The following is a 23,715-nucleotide window of genomic DNA, read 5'->3' on the forward strand; positions in this document are numbered from 1 at the left end:
GTAACCTGAGGGTTAGATAGACGTTTCCCACGAGGGGTTAATTCCGGCAAGATGGTTCTTCCGATAACCTGCAAAACAGACACCGTGAGCTCGTCACTAAGAAAGGGGGGGGGGGTTCCTCCTTGTGACCACCCTCCGGCGTGAGAATCAGTCTATATTACTCTTTGATTATAAAAGTATATTAATAATACTAGAGCAGTTATCAGGTAAATTATACAAGATATTAGATGATGAAATGATATTACCATTTGATGTCTTTTATAGCCGAAGGTGGGTTTCCTAAGGAGGTTTAGCCGGCCTACTACTCTGCCAACTGTGGCCTACGCACGTGCTCTGCTGGTAATTGGTGGATAGGCAGCGGCTGACAGTGACCAGGCGTGCTGTTCACTTTTCCTTTTCCACCAACTACAGGCTAGGCACGTGATATGGCAGGAGTTGGTGAGCAGGCGGCGGCTATTGGTCACAGTGCTGTGGCGTGTTGTCATGCTGCTGTCAGTGAGCTGTCGTATCGTTGGTCAGATCTTTTGTCCATACCTCGTCAGGTATCACACAAAAGATCCTCCATTATTATACGGACTGGCTCATTTAGGCGGGAGTTTTCCCCCTCCCGCCTTTATGCGGGAATGTTCCCGGCTTTGCTCATTCCTTCTTCAGGTGACTACTGAATTATTACGAGTTGGAGCCTTCTGCGTGTAGCCATGCTGCGCGGGTGGCCAGTCCCTAATGGCGGGTATCCACACCTGCGGGAACAGGGGATACTTGGAAACCAGAGGGAGGCATTTCCTGCGGGACCAGCTTGCGTACCGCATGTGAGGTCGTCACAACTCTGAGCGTGGTGGGTCCTGCGGGTTTGGTAGGTCGCGGCGCAGACGTCCCTATGGTGAAGTCTGCGTGTTCAACTGCGCAGACGTCCGTTTAAGGAGTCTTGCGTGTTCAACTGCGCAGACGTCTCCTTTTAAGGGAGTCTTGCGGGTCCTAACCACCTCTGCTGGGACCTACCTCTTCAGATGGATTTATAAATTGACGAAAGAATTATTTATTTATATATTTTTTTGTCTAACTATTGTTTTTGAAAAAAACATAAGTGTTATATTTAAAATGCATATTTTGGTTCCTAAAAATTGTCTTATTTTTTTATAAACCTGTGCATTTTTAAAATACTTATTTTTTTATTCTTTTAATATTTGGGCAGGTTCCATACCGTTAATCGATTAGCGGAATTTAGTTTTTTCAATTGTTATGGTTGGGGCAGTTTCGATGTTTTTTCTGAACACGTCTATCTCATCCTAGTTCCCCTTTTCAATTCGTTAGTAAAAGTTTGTACCAAGTAAGATGAGTGAGAATTAAGCACCTATTCGAGTTGGATTAAGGGTGTGTACGTCTCCTTTTGTTGATTCGTCAAGCCAGGAAAATCACCATGACGAATGTGGCTTTACTTCTGTTAAACTCAATTGATTACTATCTAGCAAAATTTTGAGTATACGAGCCCTTTGGATTTGAAAGAGGCCCTTTAAAGACGAATAAGGCTCGTTTTACTAATTTGTGAATAATTTTCTTTAATTTCTTCCGGTTTTGTTCACATAATGATTAATTAATTATGGTTTGTGGTGGATGGTGTTAATTAACGAGAAAGCATGTAAGGTGGTCGTGTAGACATAAATACGTGTTGTTTTGCACTAATATATACGTGTTGTTTTGCACTAATACAAGAAGCAAAGTCATGTATACCTAACAAAAATTTAGAAAGGAAACAAAGAGTCTAATTCATATTGATTCATTTCTTCATTTCTTTCGTATTAATCAATGGTCTATAAAAAGCTTATATCCACATTCCACTAAAGACACTATTTCAGCAAGAGATAAAAAGCTATAAAAAGCTAAAATAAAAGAGACGAATACGCATGGGCATGGCAATGTGGAACGTGGGCTTTGGTTTATGTTTGGGTTGGGCTTCGGCTGAGGTATTAGTAATATATGGGAATCCAGTTAAACGCCACAGAAAATTAGAAATCCGTGGGCACTGGGTAATGGTGCTCATCAAAATTATCCTATAAATAAAATAAAATTTTGAAAGATATTTTAAATATCACATCTATCTACCTATACTAATAAAAGAAAATAATGATGATTACGTGACAGCTCCATATTTTTTTTTGGCTAAATTTTTCCACTCAAATTCCTAATATGTATTTATAGACATTCTAAATCTTTCCATATTATAAATAAAGATTATATATTTTAAAATTGAACAATTCCTTATAAAACAAATAACTTGGACAATTACTTATAAAACAAATAGAGTTTAATGCAATTTACATGTGAAAATATAAACCTAAAATTGGAATTAAAATATTTAACCAATTCCAATTTTAATTTGTAATAATATATAATAATGTCATGCATAATAATATAAAAAAATATGCTTATAATAATAGTATACGATTTCTTAGATTACGTTACATTTAAAAAACAAATAATTTTCCTTAACATCTTAACTTTTTTAAATATTTATATTTTGTAACATAACAACAAAAACATGTATACAAATATATTATCTAATTTAAAAAATCTTTTCATATGTAAAAAACGGATTTACATAAAAAAAAAGAATTTTAGGGATTTGTGACATTAATAGCTCATCAACCCAATATTTATTCAATATAACAAATTTGTATTGTTTCTAAAAATTCTATTTAGTCTTTCTTATTTATTTCAAATAATTTATTGTATTAATTTACATATTGACAAATTCCGTGTAATACATGAGTTCTAAAACTAGTATAATATATAAGTTTAAAAAGCAAATGTTCTTTGGGTAGAGGTTCATTGTAGCTAATTTGAACCATTTTTCATGCTTTGAGTAAGTTTATTAAGCAGTTCTTGATCACTATTTTTAACCCACGTGTGATTGTACTGTATGTGTCCTCATATGTGTACCGCCTATCAAATGTATTTGTCTTATGCTTTTATGTGATGTTAACTTCTGCCACTTGTTTGACTTATTCATGCTTTCCATACACCTTTTTTGTTCCAGTAGTTTCTACCTTCTTCCTTCTTGAAAGGTAATTTAATTTTCTTTGATTATGCTTATTTTCTACTCTGTTCACTATATTTTCTGTGGTGTTTTGTTGATTGTGCATGCCCTAATTTGGTATTTATCATAACACTTGACTTTTAACAACTAATCGAAGGTAGTCAAACAGCATACATGTTGTTCACCTCACAAAAAACCCTGGATTCAGGGAGCTTTTGTTCATCCCTCGGAAAAAAAATACAACCGTACAGATTCAACCCAAAATTACCTGATCCAGCAGGAGCAAGATAAAGAGGATGAGTAACAAAAGATTAACCATCAAATCTATAAGAAAAACCACATAAGACACAGCAAAATCCGCAGATTAAATTAGGCCTCAAAAGGTTGGTAGTTAACTTGTTTCTATGCAAAGCTTCCATCTCATCATTAATGATTATCTAACCCAATTCTCATCCAAAAATGCTTCTCAAAAAGACAGAAACTATATGTTTATCAAGCATAGACACAAAACATGAACTATATCATCAATTCATCACTTAGCGTAGCGTGTGTCAATACCATATTTAACTTTACTTTGAACAACAAAGTCATTAAGACTATAAGGAAACATAACAACCTATTGGACCTTCTAATCTCTATTCTTTGTCTTACAACATTACCCTCAGAAGAGCCTGATGCCTAGCCTAGATCATCATTTGGTACTACTACGGTCACAACGGCTGTGTTTAAATTTTCAGAATATTTGTTAAATTTTCATAAGCATTAATGAAAACTGAGAACAATATGATTTAAGCTCCACAATTTATACCCATTCTTTTTATTTGAATTTCCAAGTAAAATATATCTATGAGCTCTAAACTTACGTTTATTATTCAAAATTTTTGTGAAACATAAACACTCAAAAGTTTATTAATTTGCTATGGGAGAGCTTAAAAGTTAAAACCGAACATAATCTATCCATATAATTAGCTTCAAATTTAATCTTTTAATTAAAATAATATCCAGATTTTTCCCAATATATTTGTTTAGCAAATTGCAATCCTATTTTTCTTTGATGTAAACAACCAACTACTCTTTACGGATGTTTCACTTTTTTGTGCATCACTAACCACATGCCTCGTCGTACAAAGTGACTTCTGAACAACCTTGTTATTTACACACTACAAATTTATGTTTTTATTATAATATTAAATCCTGAAGATTACAAAATAACAAAAATGTAAAATCAAGCCGCTACCGGAAGGTGTGATCTGAATTTCCTGGAAGCTTAGTGCATGTCTGGACATAACATATTCTTCTTTCATTTGCAATTCGTTTCAAATTGGGAACATGAGTTGCTGGTGAGGCACATTATACATTTAATCAAAGTTGATGTGATTTAAAGGTGGTTGATATTGTATGTTTGATAATTTGATTATACTAAAAAATAATAATAAAAAAAGTGTGAAATATAACGTCATTTTATTTAGCTTGCCTTTTTTTCATATACAAACATTATGTCTTTTTTTCAAACGAAATAAAAACTACAGCCATTTTAAATAACCCAAAAGCCCCATTTAATTTGTTAAAAAAATTCAAAATTATATTTCATTTCTTAAAATAATTTTCTTGGTAGGAATGTGACAACCAAGATATTGACGACAAATTAAAGGTGCGCACTTCAACTAACTATCTCTTTCATTATGTTTTTCCTCATAATGTTCAAACGTATAATGTTATCATTCCACTTTCTGTATGTGGATATGTTTATTATTACAAAAATATTTATTTAATAGTAAAGTATATATTAATAACTTACTTTACTTTAACTTTTATTATGATAATAAAAAAAGGGGGTTGCGGCGCAGCTTGTTGCCCGTTTGCCTGCCACTTTATTGTAATCGTTTTATAGTAAATTATATAAAGCTTCAAATAAAAAAAACTTTGAGTTTTAGAATTAATTAACAAAATATATACTGCTATAAATTTAATTCTTTTAGAAAACTTAACTGTTATGATAACGTTAATGTTAAAGTAGTTTACAATCATTATATATGAAAATGCTTTACTCTATCATTTACTTCGTCTAAAACTTAATACTTTTCCCATTATTTTAGTTGATCAAAATAACGATTCATCTTCTTTCTATCTATTATGAACCATGTCCTCACTGTCCACCACATAGGCAATAGAGGCGCGAAACACCAATGCAAGGAGGGCGTTGGGCGGAGATGTGGTGCATGTAGCGAGCATAGGGGTGATGGTAGTTTGTAACGTTTTTTAATTGATAGTTATTGTTTAATCGATAATTTATAAGATACATCTCAACCCACCATATTTTTTGATGCGAAATTTGAAACCTTCCTCTGCGCACGTGACATCCACATGACATGTTTTTTGTTTTTCACATTTCACCCCAAACGTTGATGGCCTTAGGGAAGCTTTTTCATAAAATTACATTAGTTGCATGCTATTTAAATGCATGTATATTTATTCAATTTTTCTAAATAAATTCGATTAACAAAAATGAAACTTACTATTTAAATTAATACCAAAACACATCAATGATCAATACAAATTATTTACTGATGAATTCAAGCACATTAATAAAAATCCCAACATAGCACTGCCTCTATCCTGGCAAGAGAACTCAAGCAACAACAAACATAACCACCAGCGAAACCAAACCGAACCAAACTGCTACAACAGAAGAAATGGTTACCGATGATGACGCCGGAGCCTTTCCTGTGGTTGATGGGGTAGGAGTCGGCTTGTCACCTTCGGTCCCAGATGGAGCTGTAATAGCACCACCACCACCACCACCCGTGACTGGAATCGACACCTTCATCCCACCACCGCAGTGGCCAGGCACACTGCAAATGAAGTAATGGGTGCCTGTGGTGTTTAGAGCAACAGTGGTGGACTAGAAGAGTACGAGTTTATGGAGTTCGCGACGTTACATGCTTCATAATCCTCTGAACTCACTTCAGCTACCGTGTGACTACTATCATACTTGAACACTAGCCAAAGACATAAGAAAATATACACATATTATTATTGATACAAAAATATGATATTTAGGTGAAGTAAATATAATCTTATTGTTTATTATGTGAAAGAATATTGATTATAATGTTACCGAGGCTATCTCCAACTTTGAATGTTTTGCCAGAAGCCCAAGTGCTATAATCAACGCTAAGTGACCAACCATTAGATTCTCCAACTGTATAAACTTTGGCCAAACATGATATGCTACTAGTCACAAATACCAACAACACAACCCACCCCTTGTAAATTCCCATCCTGTGTGTTTAGTGTGTGCTTGTGGAGAGAGAGGGTGATAATTTGATGGTAACAAATGTGGAGTGTTATGGTTTTATAAGGCTTAAAAAGTGGAGCAAGTACAATAGTTTATTGATCAATACATGTGTATTATATATATTGGGTTAAGATATTTTTTTTGAGAACCATGAGAATTTTAAGATCTAAAAGATATGATTTTTTTTTTTAAATCTGGAAAAGCTTCTATACTCTTTTAGAAGGTTTTCAGTTCGAATCCCGAGTCTATCCGGGTTTTCCCCCCACCATATGTTATATGACAGACACTTGTATTCTTGTGATGGCACAAAGATTGTCAAGTGACAGTCAGTGGTATGGTTTCTCGAAGGAGAGCCTAAGCCAAACTCTGAAGCCAGCGTGGGCCTGGTTAAGACAATATAGTCTGGCTGGAGTGGGTTAACGGGACTTCCCAAATTTGAGGAGTGAGATGGCCTAACGCACAAGAAAGTCGTCGTTTAAAAAAGAAAAAAAAAGCTTTTTTGTCAAAAACAAAAGAAAAGAAAAGAAAAAAGAAACAAGAGATTTCTTTTGAAAATTAAAAATCGATAGAATTGAAGATGACAGTTTTACTGTAATATGATTTTTATAATGCATCATAATGAGTTTTTGAAGGGATTGGAAGTTAATCCATGCTTAATAATTGCCTTTGAAATATTCAAACCACTTAAACACGTTAAAGGAACTAAATGATGCAATGCAGATAACTTTGTATGAATAACTAGTTTAATGTTTATTAGGATAGAGCCCGTGTGATACACGAGTGGTTATAAAACAATAAAAAAAGTTAAATTTAATAATATACATGATAATATACCTTATGGATTTATAAAATATAAATAATAATAATAATAAACAAAATTTAAAATTAGTAAATCTCTAAAAGCCTCTTTCAATACAACGTTGGATATTCACTTAACAGTATATCATTTAAAAGTTAAGAAATCCAACACAATTACCACTTAAGTGGAGTTGGTAAGTATCTTTAGTTCGAAACATGAGGTCTTGGGTTTGAGGCTTGTATCACACAATAATTTACTTTTCTAAATTTTACAAAGCCTTACTGCGATATGAAGATGGATGTATTTGAGGGGAAATCGGGTCATTATTCTAGCATGAAATCCGGGTCATGGGTTATAATATAACTAAACGGATTTGTGTCCCATATTGTGTTTAGAAGAGGAGATGATAAAGTAGGAAATTGTTCTATGGCATCTACATGACATCTTATCTGAAGACCCTAAAATAATGTCATGTGTAAAGATCAACTTGCTTTAATAACATAGTTAGATTAGTTGTTGTAAGCAAATACTTTAATGACAAAAAATGCACCATTATTTCTCCTTAGCTTCCTAAAAGAGAAATTAAACACCTTCAGGAAGCCATTTACACACAGCATTCTTTATGTAGATGACAAGCTTAATTAACACAATACATTTTTTGAACAGAAAGTTTGATATATATTATTAAAACATCCGTCATAGCAAATTCATCTCAAAGTTACACCAATTAATCCATGAAATCAATTATTTCGATCTATTAGCAATCCACAAGAACTAGCATTTTTCTCCACAATTTTCTCCGTGCCCTTGTTTGTGTTGTTGAATACCCTATCAATCCGAGCTTTCCTTAACTACCACTAGGTAGTCAAGATCAAACCACCATTGGAGATGCTCTTAGTGTGTAATGGTGTTGTAGCCCATCACATCATATACACATACATACTAATATAGTCCAAAAAACACACCACAAATCTATATCCCACACTTATCGTCGGGAGGGGGGGGTTCGCTTCTTATCGTCCATTATGCATAGTCTTATGGGGTCCACCACCGGTCCCACGACCTATTTCGCCTCCTTCCTCCTTTGCTTTTCTGGATTTTAACGATAAATAAACATGGAAGCAAATACATTTTTTTAAGTAATTTGGAAAGTTGAAAACTTGTGATGATAAGATAAAGTTGGTTTGTTGAGGGTCTACCATTATTACTCAACAACCGCACCTACCAAATTCTGTATGCAAACTCTTTTGCTTTTACGAGCTGGATGGCCTCTCTTTCCGACTTCGTTATCATATATAGTTAGATCAAAAGTGTGTCTAATTATTATCATAGACGCGTTATGCAATTATTATATTTAGTTTTTAACTATTTAGGATATTCGACTTTTTAATTACAACATACTAGAACATGAGAATTACAAGCACCAATTGTTGGCTATTTTAGTGTTATTGGATTAACTTGTCGATGGAGGAAATAACGTTATGAAATTAAACGCGTTAGGTGACGCGGGAGTGCGGGCTTGTTTAACAATAATGTTATTTGGTTTTGTTATTTGGTTTTATACTTTGGCATAAGTGTAATGTTAAATGGGCTTTTAATTAATTTATTTGGACTCATAAAGGAATTAGATTTGGATCATATTAATATAATTTTCTCATTTCCTGCATATTCTAGTATCTATCGAACGCACAGAAAGAGAAGACGGTTGCTTCTTCTCTGGTTCCTCATCAATTCATAGAAACAATCAAATTCAATTCCATCAACAGAAAATCTCTGTCTTATCCGATAAATCATTGTGTGTAACCCACAAATAGGTTTATTAGAAAGTGATTCACGATTCAGAGATTAATCCAGGCAATTGTTCAAGAAACCAAGATTGAAATCAATATTACAGGTTTGCATCATTGATCGAATTCATCATCCAAGTACGCAATTATACAACAAAGATAAACCTATTAGGGTTTAATTGGATAAGTATTCAATTTTCGTTTATAGTGTTGATTTCGTGGCCAGTGGTATTGTGACATTCGTAAATTTCGGGTCTTGTTTGTATTCGTTTTTGTATTTGTTTATTATGTAAACCGACCCGATTTGTAAACCGAAGCTTATGTTATAATCAAAATGATGGATTTATGTTACAATATTGTTTCACACTTGTTGGGTCTTGAAAACATCCTATTTTTATTTTTATTTATTTATTTATTATTTATTTTTTTTATTGTTTTGTGTTTTTGTCTTGATCCATTTTGCATGAAAACTCTTTTGTCTCACACCCATATTTGACCACCAACATTACCCTATATATACACCACCTTTCCTCTTCATTTTCCCTTGCTACAACTCCAAAAAAAAAAAACTCTCTCAAACATCAAAGATTCAAGGTTATCTTCTTAAGTGTTCTTGAAGGATTTTGGTCTTTCATCTTAATTAGTTTATGTAACCTTATTAATACTTGTTTATGGTTGTGCAACATATATATAATATACACCCCTTGTTTACCTTTGGTAGTTACTTCTCCGATTCCGGTCGGTGAGGTTTCGGACCCCATAAGGCAAGGCTTCATGGAGGACTTCGTGTCTTTGATATATATACATCTATATAACTTGTTCATACATATTAATCTTGCTTATTTTAGTTTGTTGGTCATGTTTACAAGTTCCATGGTTATGGGTTTTTAAAAGTCTATGCTTCGGTTTAACCGTAAATAGCTCTAAACCGTAAACCGAACTTTGTTACTAGTTTTGTTTGTTTAAACATACTTAGTGTTAAATCTAAGTTTCTAAAATCATTTTTACAAATTCTATGGTTATGGGTTTGTAGAATCTTACCTCAGTCTTAATCCGAAACACGATCCGAACCGAAAACCGAACTTTTGTTTAAAGACTTTATTGTTAACTTTTGGTATTTTTTTATTTGTACATTATTATACAAGTTATTTAGTGTTTGGACATGTGGAAACCATCTATGAACTTGTTGTAAGATGGAAACCGAACCAAACCGATTCTTACTCGCTTAAGACACACAAGTGTGTTTTTTTTAGCCATCAAGACTTGTATATTTCTTTAAAAATAGTTACAAATTGATTTTTAAATATTTTCTTAAGTATTTGGAAATATTGGATCCAACTTGATCTTATAACAAAGTTTGGACCGACAAAACCGAACACTCGCTTAACGTGCGTTGTTAGTTCTAAAACAATGGAACTACATACTTGGTTAAGTCTTATTAAATTTTATTGAGTTATCTCATAACATTCAATATTTTGGAAAGTTGACTTTGGGTTTGACCAATTATCAAGACCCGAACCGACAACCCGAACACTCGATAAAAAAAACCCGTTTTAGTATCTTTATTCCAAAGGGATTTGCATTCTTGCATTTTACCCACCTTATTACTTAACATAGGTTGAGTAAATATTAAGGCTAGATACTTTAACCCGGTTTCGAGCAAACTTTCATTTTTAAAGGGTTATTATTATAAATTCTTAAATAGTCACATTTTAAACCTTGAACTTTAATTATTTACATTTCTCAACATTTATTTTGTTTAAAGACCTTCAAGACAGCCTTTCTAAATTCAAGACTTCTTTTCTTTTTAGGCATTGTGCGTTAAACTCGTCGTTCCGACAAATCTCCAAATTATCATCTTTCAAGTTTACTACTTGAAGGTGAGTACTTCATACCCCATTTTCCATCTTTTATTTTGGGGGTGACATTTCATACTTATTCAACAAAATGCTTTATATTTGAATCTTAAACCACAAACGTAGTTGTATACTTTACCTAAATAATTGCTCGATTTGGTGTTCTATGCTTATATGCCTATGTGTTTATCGCTTTTGGTTGGTGGAACTATAAAATCATAGACTATTTGGCATCCCCTTATAGCAAGGTGTCGTTAACGTAATGCAATTAACGATAACTATAAAATCCTAGACTATTTGGCATCCCCTTATAGCTAGTGTCGCTAATGTGTTTAGCGATATCTATTTATCCAAATTACCACTTTTATTTATCATTTCGTATGCAAGTTTTGTGGCTATCTTTATTATATACTAATATGATTAAACTTATGAATTGCTCACCAATCTTTGTGTTGACAAACTTTATTTTATGAAATGTTGCAGGTTTGCATCTTGGTTGATTTATGATTGTGAAGAAAACGACATCAAATACCTTAGGATATTAGTAAAAATGAACAATGTCAAATTTGCCATATTTTGTGATATCTTGTTTATGGTTATTTATGGATAATTGTTATGTGACATTTTCGATGTTGTGAAATGAAATAAGTGTGACATCTGACCCGATCCGACCCGACCCAGGTACCCGTTTCTCTGACCCGATCTCTTTCTTTTATGATTTAATATTTATTTATACTTATATTTTACTTTTAATAATAATAATAATAATGTTTTCCTTCCCGCCTTGTTTCCCTCTTTTTCTTCTAACTCTTTGCTTGTCCTTTGTTTCTTCCCGCCTAAGGTTGTCTGCGCAGCTCCACGCGCCAGACTCCTTACATGGAAGCCTGCGTGAAGACATCTTGTTCCTGCGATGCGTGAAGAGAACTCTTCTCGCAGCGCGCTAAGAATGAATGTTCTTCCCGCAATGCGCTAAGAATGTATGTTCTTCCCGCGATGCGCTTAGAATTCTAGGTTCTTCACGCAGCGCGCTAAGGATTTGTGATCCTTCCCGCAGTGCGCTAAGGATTTGTGATTCTTCCCGCAGTGCGCTAAGGATTGTTGTGCCAGCCTTCGCGCTCGCGCACTCAGCCTTCTCGCGCTAAACCCTTTGAGTTCTGTTTAAGCTAGCCGTTGCTTTTGAGTTGTCTTATCTTTTGAACTGTTGACCTAACCTATCTAATGTCTGAATAGTTACTTTCGGCGCAGCATGCGTACCAACCCCATTGGTTGGTAGAAAAAGTGACTGACATTATCTTTTGAGATCTGCTTTTCCATGCTTTAACCAGTAACTTTATCTGTCCTCTCCCATGCCTTTTTCTGAATCCTGTCAGCCTTTTTCTCTTTTTCCTTGCTGCCATATCTTTTGATATCTTTTGCTTTTGGAATCTTTTGCTTTTTGAGATCTTTTCCCCTTTTCTAGGGATTGTGTTCCATAGGGTTTGCCTATAAATAATAATAATATTTTAACACATCACACACAAAACACTTAATCTCTCCTGTTCTCTTGCTCCTTGCTCTCTCTGCCGTCTTCCTCGCTGCCTCCGTCTTCCTCCCTGTTCTGCCCTGCTTTTCCGGTAATATATATTATATATAATAATTTACTTATTAATTATGCTAACTTATAATCAAGACTTAAAACCAATCGTTAAAACAATAATCTTTAATTATAGGTTAACTTTGCTTGTTTAAGAGTTGATTCTTGCATATCTATCATCGCATCTTTATCAAGTGAGTTATCTCGTATCTAATCCCTTTTTATTTTAAATGCTTTGGGATGTTCATGTGTTCATACAAAACTTGAGTCTTAAACTGTTTATGAACTTTAGTCGCGCAGTATCCCATGTGTTGAGGACGTTTACTTGGCTGTTTATTTGTATGTGTGTATCATTAACCGCTTTGTTCGGCCTATTCCGAAGTTTTCATGGTACCATTAGATGAACACGGGAGACCTATCGTTTACGGTTTTCTTTGTTTACACTTGCACAGATGTTTTCTCGTTTTTGTGCTCAATTGGGAGCACGGATTGAACTATGAACTATGAGCTATGATCTATCTAGGCTTGATCACAATCTGATTGCACCCTTGTTAAACACCAGACATACACGTGTTGCGCGCAGATTATTGATTATCTATGTATTGTATTAAACTTGATTTCTCACCAACACGCAAGTGTTTGACGTTTATTTTAACACATGTTCAGGTTTGCAGTAGCTGTTTTGGAGCTTGTGGACACGTAGGACGTTTTCACTTTTGGACCTAGAATTAAAATGTATCAAGACAAGTTAATGTTGTTTGAATGTTATAATTTATAATATATTGATTTATGTTTGATTTATGTTCTTTATTTTCCCCGCTGCGCGTGCGCGATAAAATGTGTATTAATAAATATTGACACCAATAGTGTCGCGAGTAATGAAGCAATATGTGGCGCCCCGATGTATAATCCGCCTTTGGTCGGGGTGTTACAGATTGGTATCAGAGCTCGTTGACTTTAGGATAGGTGGTTAGACGTAACGGCCTAGAATACCTAAGAGTCCCTTCTCGCGCATGAGAGAAATCTCATGTTTGCGCGCTTATTGTTAATTACTCGTTATTTATGAATATGCTCGCACTTGCGCAGTATATGATTTTATGTTTTATTTCGCGATATTTCGATTTTTGCTGAATTTCGATTTTTATTGATTTTTCTTGCCCATTCGTTTGTTGGGATTTGAAGATCCGAAAAGTCATGGTGATACATGAATAGTTGATTTTCAATTTCCATTTACGATTATGTTCTGAGGTTGGAGACTTGAAAAGTCATGGTGATACATGAATTGTCAACCTCCAATACTCATTTTCTTGTATGTTTTATATTGAGGATTGAAAAGTCATGGTGATACATGAATCGTCAATCTCCAATGCTCGTTTGCTCGTATATTTTAAATTGGGAATTCGGAAAGTCATGGTGATACATGAATTGTCGATTCTTGATTCGAATTTGTTACCTTTATTAAGTCTGCATTTAGGATCATTTATTTTACTTTAACTGTTGACTGTAACTGACTCCGTGAAACCAAGCTTTATAAGATTAAAACTTTGCGCTAAAACCAAGATATTAACTAAAATTAAAATTTTTATAGAATGCCTCCGCTATCTCGCCGATTTCAGAGAAGAGAAGCCTCGCGCATGCGTAGACAGCAACGTTCCCAGGAAATGGCCGCCGCAATAGCCCAAGCTTTGAGCCAAAACAATAACACCTCGAGTTATAACATTAAGTCCTTTAACGCGGGTAACCCTCCAAAGTTCACAGGTCTTGAAGGAGCCACCGTGATGCTCCAGTGGCTTGAGAAAATAGAAAACACTTTCCTCCACACCCAATGCCCCTCAGACAGACGAACCCTGTATGCTTCCAGTGTCCTGGAATCCAGAGCGCTTACATGGTGGAATGGAGTAGCTCATGCGCGTGGCGCAGAGGCTGCTTCTAGCATGACATGGGAGGAATTCAAGGAAATTCTTACGCGAGAATTCTGCCCTCCCAACGAAGTTAAGCGCCTGGAGGAGGAATTTTGGAATCTTAAGCAGTACAGCGGTGAAGCGCGCGAGTACGCGACGCGCTTCCATGAACTAAGTTTGCTTGTCCCTCACCTTGTTACCCCTTCCCGCCGAGCCATAGAGAAATTCCTTGGGGGTCTCCCCATGGAAATTCAAGATTCTGTATGGGCCAGAAACCCAGTTACCCTCTCTGACGCCATCGAGTTGGCCGCTGTGCTCAGCGACAACCATGTCAGAGCAGGAACCCTGTTCCTGCGGGGAACTGAGAAGACCAAACCCACCAAAACTGTCCATGAACCAGCAGAAACCAAACCTGAACCCTCAAACCATAACCAGAAACGTAGGCGCAGACAAGCTTACGCGCTTACCAACCCGCCCATTGTCCAGCAACCCGCATACCAACCTCCAGTTTATGCGCCTAACCCACTGTCAGCCTACCCAACTCCCCCTGTAGTTCACAACTATGCCTTAACCAATCCAGCACTCCCTGCCCCGCCACCTAAGAAACCTTACACAGGAAATCAACCCCTTTGCCCAACCTGTAGACTTCACCACCCAACTCAGACCCCGTGTCGACAATGTAACCGATGTGGCCGCATTGGTCACTCAACCGAATACTGTAGAGTCCCTCCCGCCAACCCAATTGCGCCAACACCACCAGTCTACCCGCAGAACCCACAATCAATCTACCAAAACCCACGACCCAGGTCGTGCTATAACTGCGGTGATCCCAGTCATTTCCGGAACGCGTGCCCGAGACTACAAGTGCAAATCACACAAGCGAATCCGGTGAACCAGATTTCGAACCAAGTGACACGCGGACGAGCTTTTAACATAACCGCGCACCAAGCGCAAGCGAATAATGACGTAGTTAATGGTACATTTTTGCTTAACGGATTTTATGCTTCTGTACTTTTTGATACTGGCGCCGATCGAAGTTTTATCTCTCGCGCCTTCGAGCAGAAGCTTGCGCGACCGCGCAACGATTTAAAAGAAGATTTTTCAGTTGAATTGGCTAATGGTGAAATTATTTTAATTAACTCGGTGATTAAAGATTGCACGCTTAACCTTAACGAAAACGATTTTCTGATTGACCTCATCCCTATGCCTCTTGGAAGCTTTGATGTTATCATTGGTATGGACTGGCTCTCGCATAATCGCGCCGAAGTTATTTGCGCCAAGAAGTTGATTCGCATTCCTCGAGAAAATGGTGATCTTCATATCTACGGCGAAAAACCCTCCCGCGGTCTTAAACTTATGTCTTGCGCCGAAGCCCAAAGACTCATGCGGAAGAAGTGTATTGCATTTCTAGCCCATGTGGTTAAACCTGCTGAAGAAAAGAAGCTTCGCGATATCCCCGTCGTGCGTGATTTCCCTGAAGTTTTTCCTGATGATCTTCCTGGTATCCCTCCCGCTCGTGAAGTCGAGTTCCGTATTGATCTTGTCCCTGGTGCTTCCCCCGTAGCTAAATCTCCTTACCGTCTTGCACCCGCTGAGATGCAAGAATTGGCCAGCCAACTTCAAGAGTTGACTGCTAAAGGATTCATTCGCCCTAGCTCTTCGCCCTGGGGTGCTCCGGTGTTGTTCGTTAAAAAGAAAGATGGATCGTTTCGCATGTGTATTGATTACCGCGAGTTGAACAAACTCACCATTAAGAACCGGTATCCCTTACCGCGTATTGACGACCTCTTTGATCAACTCCAAGGTGCCTCTTGTTTCTCGAAGATTGATCTCCGCTCTGGCTATCACCAGTTGCGCATCCGCGATGAAGATGTTCCGAAGACTGCTTTTCGAACTCGTTATGGCCATTTTGAATTCTTGGTCATGTCCTTCGGTCTAACCAACGCACCCGCCGTTTTCATGGATCTAATGAATCGGGTGTGTAGGCCTTTCTTGGATAAATTCGTGATCGTGTTTATCGATGATGTTCTGGTGTATTCTAAGACCAAGGCCGAGCATGAGCAACATCTCCGATTGGTATTGCAAAAGCTTAGAACCGAGCAACTCTATGCTAAGCTTTCCAAGTGTGAATTCTGGTCTGATGAAGTACAGTTTCTTGGTCATGTTGTTAACAAGATGGGTATTCATGTCGACCCATCCAAGATTGAAGCAATCAAGAACTGGATTACGCCATCCTCTCCTTCCGAGATCCGTTCCTTTCTGGGCTTAGCTGGTTATTACCGGCGATTTATTTCGAACTTCTCAAAGATCGCTTTGCCTTTAACAGCTCTAACGCACAAAGGTAAACCATATATTTGGGGCTCGAAGCAAGAAGAAGCCTTTCTAACGCTCAAGCGTTTGTTGTGTGAAGCTCCTGTTCTTGCGCTACCTGAGGGTAATGATGATTTTGTCGTGTATTGCGATGCATCCAACCAAGGTCTCGGTTGTGTTCTTATGCAACGAGGCAAGGTTATCGCTTACGCATCAAGGCAACTTAAGGTTCATGAAAAGAATTATACAACTCACGACCTCGAACTTGGTGCAGTTGTTTTTGCCTTGAAAATCTGGAGACACTACCTTTATGGTACTAAGTGTATCCTTTACACTGACCATAAAAGCCTTCAGCATATCTTTGATCAGAAGGAACTTAACATGAGACAACGCCGATGGAACGAACTCATCAGCGATTACGATTGTGAGATCCGGTATCATCCTGGTAAGGCTAATGTGGTAGCCGATGCGCTCAGCCGAAAACCCTGCCAACTTAACTGTATCTTGCCGCGCACCCAGCTTCACTTTGCGCCGATCCAAAGCAACCTTGAATCGCGTATTCGTGACGCGCAGCGCGCATCCATCAGTAATGGTAACCTTCGCGCCGAGTTAGCGTGTGGCGCGGAAGCGCTCTTTGTCCCTAATCTGGGTGGAATTCTTTGCTATCTCAATCGCATCTGGGTTCCCTTTGATGAGAATCTTCGCGCTGATATCCTGAGTGAAGCGCACAAATCTCGGTATTCTATTCATCCTGGCGCTGATAAGATGTACAAGGATTTGCGCATAACTTATTGGTGGCCCGGTATGAAAAAGGATATTGCTGTGTTCGTAGCTAAATGCCTGACTTGTTCTAAAGTGAAAGCTGAACACCAACGCCCATCTGGTTTGCTCGAACAACCAGAAATTCCTACGTGGAAATGGGAATGTGTAGCGATGGACTTTATAACCAAGTTACCTTTGACAGCAAGCAAACATGATAGCATTTGGGTAATAGTGGATCGATTGACTAAATCTGCTCACTTTCTGCCCATTCGTGAAAACTACCGTGTTGAGCATCTCGCGCAGCTTTATGTCAAGGAAATTGTCTGCCGCCATGGTACTCCTTTGAGCATCATATCCGATCGCGATGGCCGTTTTATATCTCGCTTTTGGAAATCTCTCCAATCTGCGCTAGGAACTCGCTTGGACATGAGTACGGCATATCATCCTCAGACTGACGGTCAGTCTGAGCGAACTATTCAAACTCTTGAGGATATGCTCCGATCTTGTGTTCTTGATTTTGGAGGTAATTGGGATTCACACCTGCCTTTGGTCGAGTTCTCTTATAACAACAGCTATCATTCCAGTATCGGTATGGCCCCATTTGAAGCACTTTACGGTCGTAAGTGCCGCTCCCCGATCTGTTGGAGCGAAGTGGGTGAAGCTCAAATCACAGGACCCGAACTTGTTCAAGAGACAACCGATAAAATCGCCAAGATCCGTGATCATCTGCTGACTGCCAGAAGCCGACAGAAGAGTTACGCAGATCGTAGGCGGAAGCCTCTCGAATTTCAAGTTGGTGATCTTGTTCTCCTCAAAGTGTCGCCTTGGAAAGGTGTTGTCCGCTTTGGGAAGAAAAGTAAGCTTGCTCCTCGTTATGTTGGTCCATTCAAGATTCTCGCGCGTGTGGGAAAAGTTGCCTACAAACTTGACCTGCCGCCCGCGCTCAGCAATGTGCATCCAACGTTCCATGTATCCAATCTCAAGAAGTGTTTAGCCGACGAGAACCTTCACGTTCCACTTGATGAAGTTCAAGTTGATGAATCTATGCATTTCGTTGAGAAGCCTGTTGAGATTATGGATCGCGAGGTTAAGCAAACCAAGCGCAGTCGTATCCCTATCGTGAAAGTTCGTTGGGAGTCCAAGCGCGGAGCCGAGTTTACATGGGAAAGGGAAGATCAAATGAAGATCAAGTACCCGCACCTGTTCTCTGCGCAACCTACTTCGAGATAAATTTCGGGACGAAATTTCTTAAAGTAGGGGAGACTGTGACATCTGACCCGATCCGACCCGACCCAGGTACCCGTTTCTCTGACCCGATCTCTTTCTTTTATGATTTAATATTTATTTATACTTATATTTTACTTTTAATAATAATAATAATGTTTTCCTTCCCGCCTTGTTTCCCTCTTTTTCTTCTAACTCTTTGCTTGTCCTTTGTTCCTTCCCGCCTAAGGTTGTCTGCGCAGCTCCACGCGCCAGACTCCTTACATGGAAGCCTGCGTGAAGACATCTTGTTCCTGCGATGCGTGAAGAGAACTCTTCTCGCAGCGCGCTAAGAATGAATGTTCTTCCCGCAATGCGCTAAGAATGTATGTTCTTCCCGCGATGCGCTTAGAATTCTAGGTTCTTCACGCAGCGCGCTAAGGATTTGTGATCCTTCCCGCAGTGCGCTAAGGATTTGTGATTCTTCCCGCAGTGCGCTAAGGATTGTTGTGCCAGCCTTCGCGCTCGCGCACTCAGCCTTCTCGCGCTAAACCCTTTGAGTTCTGTTTAAGCTAGCCGTTGCTTTTGAGTTGTCTTATCTTTTGAACTGTTGACCTAACCTATCTAATGTCTGAATAGTTACTTTCGGCGCAGCATGCGTACCAACCCCATTGGTTGGTAGAAAAAGTGACTGACATTATCTTTTGAGATCTGCTTTTCCATGCTTTAACCAGTAACTTTATCTGTCCTCTCCCATGCCTTTTTCTGAATCCTGTCAGCCTTTTTCTCTTTTTCCTTGCTGCCATATCTTTTGATATCTTTTGCTTTTGGAATCTTTTGCTTTTTGAGATCTTTTCCCCTTTTCTAGGGATTGTGTTCCCTAGGGTTTGCCTATAAATAATAATAATATTTTAACACATCACACACAAAACACTTAATCTCTCCTGTTCTCTTGCTCCTTGCTCTCTCTGCCGTCTTCCTCGCTGCCTCCGTCTTCCTCCCTGTTCTGCCCTGCTTTTCCGGTAATATATATTATATATAATAATTTACTTATTAATTATGCTAACTTATAATCAAGACTTAAAACCAATCGTTAAAACAATAATCTTTAATTATAGGTTAACTTTGCTTGTTTAAGAGTTGATTCTTGCATATCTATCATCGCATCTTTATCAAGTGAGTTATCTCGTATCTAATCCCTTTTTATTTTAAATGCTTTGGGATGTTCATGTGTTCATACAAAACTTGAGTCTTAAACTGTTTATGAACTTTAGTCGCGCAGTATCCCATGTGTTGAGGACGTTTACTTGGCTGTTTATTTGTATGTGTGTATCATTAACCGCTTTGTTCGGCCTATTCCGAAGTTTTCATGGTACCATTAGATGAACACGGGAGACCTATCGTTTACGGTTTTCTTTGTTTACACTTGCACAGATGTTTTCTCGTTTTTGTGCTCAATTGGGAGCACGGATTGAACTATGAACTATGAGCTATGATCTATCTAGGCTTGATCACAATCTGATTGCACCCTTGTTAAACACCAGACATACACGTGTTGCGCGCAGATTATTGATTATCTATGTATTGTATTAAACTTGATTTCTCACCAACACGCAAGTGTTTGACGTTTATTTTAACACATGTTCAGGTTTGCAGTAGCTGTTTTGGAGCTTGTGGACACGTAGGACGTTTTCACTTTTGGACCTAGAATTAAAATGTATCAAGACAAGTTAATGTTGTTTGAATGTTATAATTTATAATATATTGATTTATGTTTGATTTATGTTCTTTATTTTCCCCGCTGCGCGTGCGCGATAAAATGTGTATTAATAAATATTGACACCAATAGTGTCGCGAGTAATGAAGCAATATGTGGCGCCCCGATGTATAATCCGCCTTTGGTCGGGGTGTTACAATAAGTTTATTAAATACTGTCACTTTAATTAGTGTCATGTGCTTATGGACAATCGTTGCACCTCGGCATGTTCCGCCGCCTTTGGTCGGGGTGTGACATGTATAATTAAATTTTAGTTGAAACCCTAATTCACAAATTTTGAAAATATGTTTTCTCATATAATTGGTTCACTGATTAAATATAGTCATCGGAATTCTTTGGATAGAAGAATAATTGGTGAATAATAATTGATTTGGTATTAAAAGAAAATTAGTCATTGAAGTTAGGTATTTAATTTTTTGAAATTTGTGACATATAATGGCGTTGGATTTTGAATAAACAGAAGGATTTTCTTTTCTAAATTACATGTACCAACATAATCAATTTGCAAAAATTGGGTTTGATATTAAGAGGGTGTGGGATTGGTATTGTTTATATTAATCAAAATTTCTTACAAACTCGTTAGATCAATTTTCTGATGTGATCGCATGTTGCTATCACAGAGGGTCCCATATAAAGAAATGTGTATAATGAAAGTTACTGTTCAATGAAAAATGAGATGCATGGTTTGATTGGAATTGATGATCTTGTTTTTTAAGTTTCAATTTCACATAACTGAATAAATCTTTATTTTCTGGATCCCTGAATTGATTTATTTGAAAAATTCAGATCATTACAATATGCATCCATTTCTTACATAAATATATGAACTTCATGAAAAGGACTTTGTATCAATGTTAATATATATTTTTACATGCGGTAGTAATAAAATCCATATTTGAATTTCTTGATAATTGTAGTGGAAAACCGAACATAGGCAGTTATGTTCATACACACAAAACGAACACCAACCCTTTTTAGTGATAAAACGGAATTTAGTGAGAATTGTTTATGGACTTTGGTGATTGAAAGATACACATCAAGAATGTGGCGCACATGTATTATACCATTCAACATGAAAAACATAACAGGAAAACCTTTGGTTATGTTTTAGAAAACATGTATCCTTTGGAACTAAAGGATATGTTATGATTGTTATTCAAGAAATTAGATTATGATGACGTAATCGGTATGACCGGTTGGAATTTCCATATTTGGTGGTGGTAGTATATATGTGGCAATCTTGTAGGAGATGTGACAAACCAGGGCATCTTAATAAATAGTCTATTGAAGATTGATGGTGAAAACGTGCCTAATATGGCGGATTCAAGTGGTTGAAAGACTAGAATACTCCAAAAGGTACATTTGCTAACTATACTTTAAATATGACAAAACCTTTTGAGTTTTATAGTTGATTCAGTGTTTCATTCGGGTCATTTTAATTTTAAATTTTGTAAAACACAAAATTAGATTTGATTCAAAGAAACCATGCTCATTTTATAGTGTGAATGAAACAAAACTATTAATAACATATTTGTCCATATGGTACGCACATGGGGTTGATGGGCCACGACCCAAGTAACGATATGCCCATTAGAGGTATACAAGTCGGGAAAACCTGTTGGGTGTGAAATAAACTAAACCTTGGTTTCGGGTTTGTTATTGAACTTAAGTTCAATAATTTCGAAATATAATTCGGTTAAGGATTATGTATCGTTGATCTCTGAATCCTTTTATGTACAGGATGACATGCTTGCATGGTGGGTAGACTCAAGTGCTATGAGTCAAGTATGCAAGGATCTGAAATAGTTTGAAGAAATTAAACCGGGTGAAGATGGATCTGTACTTAGGATGGGAAATGTAAAAGTTAGACTTATATTTTCTCCTGGAAAACATTTGTTTTGGATTATGTGTTATATGTTCTAAGGATTTGAAAGAGTCTCATGTTTGGGATTTTGTTTTAACTACCTATGGTTTTAACCATGTCAATAAGATAGATAAGTTTATCTTATCTCAACATGAAATCTTTTGAATTTGGATATGTGTGTAATGAAGTTTTTAAACATAATATTAATGTCCCGTTTGCTATTGAATTTGTTTATATGCTATCATCATTTCATAGCAGGGTAGATTATGCTTATATATTGTAACATTCCAAGTTAGGTTATGTGAATTATTTTAGAATGAAAGAGATTTCTAAAATGAATTTAATGCCGGTTTTGATATGCCATATATGTGAATTAACTCATTCATTTAAACTTAATGGATTTTTATAGCATGCCTTCACTAGCTAAATAAGAAATTATTGTTTTTAATTTTAAAATGAAGGATATGGGGGAGGCATATGTGATCCTTTGTATAAGGATTAAAAGGAGTAGCAATGATAGAATCATGACACAATCTCATTATATTGAGAAAGTGTTGAAGAAATTTAATCATTTCAATTGTTCTCTTGTAAGTACTACCATAGATCCAAGTGTCAGGCTTATGGATGCTTGATGTATTCTATGATTAGCACAAGGACTGGCATAGTTTATGTTGTGGGTAAGTTGAGCAGATATGTTAGTAATTAATAGTGCTCAAGACGGACAGACAGTAAACACACTCCTTAAGTACTTGAAAGAAACCATGAACTATGGTTTGTGTTATTCAGGTTTTCCTTCAGTTTTAGAGGGTGTATTCTTATACAAGTTATATAACTAAGTGGATGTGTATACTCTCTTAAGGGGAGGTTTCATTTCTTAGGTAATTAGGGGATGAATTTGCATCACCCGATGATGGAATGTGAGTTTCTAGCATTGCAACAACTGATAAAAGTGATTGAATGGCTAAGAAACTATTATTATGAAATTTCATTATCGTCAAACCGATATCACCAAAATCTATCAGTTAGGATAGTGCTGACTAAGGGTAATAGTCAGATGTATAATGGAAAGTCTAGACGGTTATATATTATACATAGCATGATTCATGAGCTCATCATGCAAGATGTGATATCTGTTGAGTTTATAATTTATGAGTATAATTTGGCTGATGATCTAACTAAAGAGTTAGGAAGAGATTTTGTGAACATATCAGCCATGGGGATGGGTTTAAAGTCCATTTTAATATCTTATGTCAAGACACCCAATTCCCATCTAATACAACGTTAGATGCTGAATTCAATGTGGCAAGCTTGTCATAACGATATTGGAACACATTAATATAATCATCCCAAGGTATGTGTTCGGACCACGAGATAAAGTAGGTTGAATCTTAATAGTTCATTGATAAATTGCAGTGGGGGTGCGAGAATAATGAACTACATATAAGAATATGAAGTTTAGCCGCTTCAAGAAGCTTTGGACTTGAGCTTTGATATATTCTTTGAAGGATTAGGACACAGGCTAATAAAATATTGTGTCAAGTGGAATTTGGA

General features: G+C 36.9%; 1 pseudogene across 1 annotated transcript; it reads right to left on the bottom strand.

Moving 5' to 3' along the window:
- Positions 1-5,632: 5,632 nt before the first annotated feature.
- LOC143616919 (mavicyanin-like) lies at positions 5,633-6,318 on the bottom strand (annotated as a pseudogene). Its single transcript, XR_013150744.1, has 2 exons — positions 6,153-6,318; positions 5,633-6,033 (listed from the first exon to the last, which is right to left on the bottom strand). The product of XR_013150744.1 is annotated as a mavicyanin-like (transcript).
- Positions 6,319-23,715: the final 17,397 nt, after the last annotated feature.

The sequence above is a fragment of the Bidens hawaiensis genome, unplaced genomic scaffold (genome assembly GCF_021521415.1).
Source record: "Bidens hawaiensis isolate Kalapana, Puna unplaced genomic scaffold, B.hawaiensis_p1.1 tig00050648_1, whole genome shotgun sequence".
Classification (NCBI taxonomy): domain Eukaryota; kingdom Viridiplantae; phylum Streptophyta; class Magnoliopsida; order Asterales; family Asteraceae; genus Bidens; species Bidens hawaiensis.